Here is a 6,000-nt window from a genome sequence, read left to right as displayed (position 1 = left end):
TACCCTCTTTGCTTGGTTTGTGTTAATTTGGTATTTCTTTCAGCTCAAAACTAAAGGGATATAATTGAAGTTTTGTCTTTTTGGTTGTGTAACGTCCCGAATTTTGGGAACATTAAATAGACAATTTTTATTGAAAATCTAAATAGAGTCTAATTCATTATTACATCACAACTCCCGTGAGAGTACTTCTATTACACAAGGGAAGGGAAACTAAGGTTCCTAACTACAGCTCCGCCTGCTCCTCCATTCTTGCCAGCTCTTTGGCTCTGAAGGCGTCCAAAGTGTACAGCTCACCCTGATCATCTACAAAGTCTGACACATTAGACCAGCATTGCCCCAAGTATAATATGTCAGGGTCACCAAAGGTAACATCATGTGCTACAGAAGCTCAATAAAATAATCCATATCCACTAACCTTTAACTTACAAACAATAGATTATAAGGTTAACAATTTCCACATAGTACATGTATATTTGACAAAACAGCTAACAATGACACATCCACATTCACTATCCAAGCTAACGTTGGTGTCCATGATTTTTTGAGTTTCTCCTACGTGACATTTCATAGACCGTGTCACTGGTTTCACCTTTCATTTACCAAATCAACATTTCCAAAATTGTTTTTAACACACCCAACCTCGGTTCCGCCTTTCCGATCTCCCGAGTATCCTCACAATGGTTCCGCCGTCCCGGGTTCCCTTTGGCACACAAAACTTTGCATTGGCTCCTCTCCACAGATAACCAAGCTACACACCCAACCTCGGTTCCGCCGTTCCGGTCTCCCGAGTATCCTCGCAATGGTTCCGTCATCCTGGGTTTCCATTGGTTCACACACACACACACCCCACACAATGGGCAAGTCCGGCCACAATGCGGTTTCAAAACTACACATTGTCTTTAACACACCCTAGGTGTCATGTTTCTACTTTCTCGATTTTCGTGTCTCGTTTTCATGCAAAGACTCTGCGGTAGGACTTTTCACGTAAGTAATCATAAATCATTCATTGTAATCTTGAAACTAAACTAGCAAGATCATCCAACTCTATATTACTTAATCATGCTCATGATCACGGAAACACATTCAAACAATTACCACACACTTAAAGTATAGTGTCACATGGACGGACACCTTTGGAGTGGAAACCACTTATGCTTTATCACATATTAAAACAAGAAATCCTAATAAACATATATACATGCTCATAACCATCCTAAGATCAAAATACGAATACTTTCGATCAAGTTTATATTTCGAAAATCCGTTCTTTCTTCTTTTTAGGGAAATTCAAAACAATATATATTTTTCCTGAAAATAAAGTCGATATATTCAACATACTCCCCTTCCTTTTCAAAACTTTAGTAAACACCTTTCAAGTTCTCATGCATTTCCACATACAAACAATATGCATATTTCCATATTTAAAGATAGAAAGTACGGAAGAATCTACTTTCATTTCAAACATACGATATACTTATATTTTAGGTTAGTGGACAAGGGACTCTACATATACTTAGAGAAAGTGGTTAGAAGTATTCTACATATACTTAGTGTTAGGGAATAAGGACAATCTACATAATCATACAAATTTTCTATATTTAGGATTAATGAGCAAGGAAAAAATCTACTTTCATTTCAAACATACGATTTTACTTTTATACTTTGGGATAGTGGACAAGGGACTCTACGTATACTTAGAGAAAGTGGTTAGAAGTATTCTACCATTCTTCTTGGCAGTAGGGCGGCTATGGAAAAGTAAGTCGTCTATCAGACGGAGTGACTTCCTACGGTAAGCTTCCGGTAGTTTCGAAAGAGAAAGGTTTCTCTCGAAACTAGTTCTTGGCTAAACTACTAAACTTTTTTGGATCTAAGGGTGGTCGAGTGGTGGTTTGGTGGATGAGTTTTTTGAAGAACAAAAGAACTCAAGAACAAGAAGAACTAAGAACAAACTCAAGAATTCTAGAGAGAGAAGTTGAAAGGTTTCAAGGTGTGAGTTGAATGGCATGAGGGAGGGGGGGGGGGGGTCCTATTTATAGCAAAATTTTGGCTCTCCCTCTCCCCTGCTTGGCCGGCCTCCCCTATCTCTCTCTTCCTCTCATTGTGTTGTCCAATCACACTTTTAAGCATGCTAAATCTTTCCTTCACTTGTCAATCCAATCTTTAGGCATAAGGCTATAAATAAAGTAGGATCTTTAGGCTTTTTAGGTAAAATCCTAGGTAATTATACCCTATCTAAGCAAGTCTTACAAGTTTAAAGATATGGTTGATTAGGCTAATGAATAGCCTTCCATGTTTAGTCAATCCTAGGCTAGGTTGTAAGTCAATATCTAGGGTAATCAAGGGCTAGGTTCTAGGATGATTAAAGGCTAGATTGTGTGCTTGAAGTAGTCTATGATTGGGTTGTCAAGTAGTGCTAGGTTGTGTGTAAGAATGGGCTAAAGATGTTGTACGAAAGCATAGCTTTCTAGGAGAAAAATAGGCACACACACACTTCTCTGTGTGTGTGTGTGTGTGTGTGTGTGTGTATGTATATATATATATGTGTGTGTGTGTGTGTGTGTGTGTGAGAGTTTAGGTACCAAGTAGCCCTAATAGGTCTAAGAAAGAGTAATGACGAGTGTAAGGCTTTCAAGTGATACCCTATTGACCATTGGTTAAGACTTTCTTAGAAAGCCTATATATGCATATAGATATGATTATGGTAGGCTACTATATATATATGCCTAGAAAAATCTAGGAAAGGCTACTTATAGGTCAATAATAGGTTCAAGGCTATTACTTATGAAAGAAAAGATATGATGATGAATCATGGCCTTCTTGATGTGACAATACATAATCATGGTTGTTTGGAAGAACAAACTTGGTCTTGGTCTTGGTCTTGATTAGACGAGTTCATGGTAACACTATTTTCTAGACAATAGAAAGTCATATTTCTATTACTCAAATGATAAAAATTACCCTACAAACTATTATTCAATGGGTACAAACTATTATTCAATGGGTAAAGGGGTAATGATGAGAAAAGATATTCTTAGAAGAAGTAATGATGAGTAATAATGTCTTGAAACAACTAGCCATGAAAGTGAAATAATTTCCTAGTCTAGGGTTGAAAAGGTTCAACTAAGCTATAGAAAGGTTCATTAGGTTCACCTAGGGTTAGGAGAATGTAACTAGGTTGAATGAGTACTTAGGTTTCTCTAACTAATTGTTTGGAAACTAATTCTACTTGCCAAGTAGGATTTCTAGCCAAGAAATATAATTTAAAGATTTTATTTAACTTGCTAGGAAAATATATAAGTGCTTCTACAAGCATACTTGTCTTTAGAAAATGACTAAATTGTCCGGGACGAAAAGATATAATTTTATAAGCCTCAAATCTAATTATGACAGATTATTAGAAATTTAAAAAGGAATTTAAAAAGCAATTTCCAAGCAATTAAAAAAATTCAAATATTTAATGAAAATTTTATTTTCCAAAAATCGAGGTTGTTACAGGTTGTTTCTAATTATGAAAAATTACAAATTTGGAATAGCCCAAAATGAAAATACAATCAAACAAAATAGGATGGAGGGAGTATTTCGCGGAAGGATATTATGATTGTTTGAATTTGAATATAACAATGGTGGTGGTGTTATACGTCCAAATGGTAAACCATGTGCAACACTTCGGAGGATAACCATCAAGAGCAAAATCCATTGGAATACAGGGCATGTTCACGGACTCGTGACCTTCATTTAAGGGAATACAAACACAAGTTTGGTTCGATAGACCCACTGATTGTAGTGCTGCTGACGTGGAGTGTTCGATCAAGTATTGCTAAAGATAGAAGTTCATGCAAACCATAAGTATCGTAGTGGAGACGAATCTGTCTTAAGTACTAAGTGCAACTCCATTGAAACCATTTTGTTTTCATCAATTTCATAGATTTGAGTTCTAGTTTTTATTGCATTTAATTTTATTGGGTTCATCGCAAAAAGTATACATATTTTCTTAGGGAAATGATTTTGACACTTCAAATTTGATAGTACACAACAATATTTGTTTTTTATATTCATGCGTAGGTTCGTACTTCCGCGGTAGGTAGCTGACGTGGATTTTCCGTGAGCTAGAGAGGTGCGATTAGCTGATGATTAGTAACAGGAATGAAGGAGATATCTAGTGAGGGTGAGAGAAGGAGCAGGAGGACAAAAGAGACAAAGGCAACGTGTCCCTTGTAATGGGCGGCTTTCTCTAGATGAATTTGGTGAGGTCAATTCCTTGGCGAAAAATGTTCTCCTTCCTTAGAATCAGTGTCCACATTCTCTCTCTAGAAGAAGTCATCTCTCTAAAATTAGGGGGAATGTCTGGGATATTTATAGGGCACCTGGGCCTTAGGTCAGGCCCAAGACTGCGCCCAGTAAAATTCCAACACTTGTCCCTTTTGTACCTCCAGATCACAGGAGTGACGTCACCACGCGGGCTGACCTCGCGGGCGTGCCCCTCCCGTGACGTGTCTTCCTTCTTAAGCCACCAAACCACTAAATCCCCCTCAATTCCTATAGGAGTAGGGTCGCGACTTGTAGTGATGGTTTTGTCTTGCAGTCCCCCTGGCCATGCCTTATGGCCAAGGTAGGACTTTTGACACTCTAATGATATTTCTTTGCCTATCTTGGAGCTTTGCGACTCAAGTGGTGTCCGCTATAAATGACTCTTCGTGAGCTATCCCCTTGAGGGAACTTTCTCAATTCTGCGGGGCCTACTAACCTTCCACAGATGCGGCTTCTCGTTGTGCGGGACCCCTTTCTCCGGGGATCCCTGTCATGCATAGATTCGTCGCCTTTTTTCCACATGTGCCTCTGTGGTTGGCTAGTCAATAGTCCTCTTTGGGTCAAAGGTCAACGATCGCCCTTTCGTCCAAAGGACCCTTGGCCACACGTCACCACGCAATTGGTCAGACAAAAAGGTCTCCGCGAGTCAATGGTGAATGTCTTGACTGACCCTACAAATGCCCCCTGCGCACGTACGGTGGGTGTTCACTATGGGGGTGCGTCATATCAATATTTCTCTCTTCGTTCCTTCTCGTTTTCCGCAGACTCGATTGTTTTACTTCCGCGGTCCTGCTAATCCTACGCGGTAACCATCATTGCGATGGTTCCTCAATAGTCACGCACGTTTGTGTATCGTGGTGGCTCTTGGTGTACGGTTGCCATTAATGTGCCTGGACCAACCCCCCTAATTAAGGATCTGCCACTGACATTTACTCGCCCCACCTACTATTCTCCATCTCTCTCTAGAAAGAATCTCCTTCCAGAGCTCTCTTTTTCTCTCTAATGCCTTTCTCTTGTGCGTAACTCCTACTTTCTTTCCTTCATACGTAGGTCGTCATGGTTCGCGACGTGATAGTTGAAGAGCCAGTTCCTCCCCCGGAGGAGTGGTGGCGGGCACCTTACCTTAGAAACGTGGGCGATCTGTTCTAGGCCATCGCAGAGTCTTATCAGCCTATTGGGCAATCGCCTGCTGATCCGTTCTTTTCCGAAGATGGAGAGGCGGATTTCGACCAAGCGGATCTTGTCAACCCTTCTTCGGTTCTGAGGTTATGGATAGAACTTGGGGACATTCCTTACTCGAAAACTTGTTATGGCGCAACTTGCTCTCTTCCCGCGGACTGGGCTAAGTGGGTATATGATGTTCTCAACAACCTGCCCTTCCGCGAGGTTCTGGAGGGAACTCATACACTGGAGGCTGTCACTCTTTCCCGTGACTTGATCAATCCCCATACCAATGTCACCAACCCGAATAACGAGCACGTGATCTCTCAGTGGTGCGTGGATACTCACACTTGTGTGTGGGTGTGGGGAGAAATGTGCTTTTCCTTGAAGGACACTGTTATCCTCACGCGCTTACCCTTGCGGGGGCAGAGGGCTTTTGCTCCTGTTAGCCTTTCTGCCGAAGAGCAGGACGACATCAACGCTCTCATAAGGGCCCAGGCAGTGGCACAATTCGGGTCGTGCTTTACAGAC

The sequence above is a fragment of the Rhododendron vialii genome, chromosome 11a (genome assembly GCF_030253575.1).
Source record: "Rhododendron vialii isolate Sample 1 chromosome 11a, ASM3025357v1".
Classification (NCBI taxonomy): Eukaryota; Viridiplantae; Streptophyta; class Magnoliopsida; order Ericales; family Ericaceae; genus Rhododendron; species Rhododendron vialii.
This window is presented reverse-complemented; position numbering follows the sequence as displayed.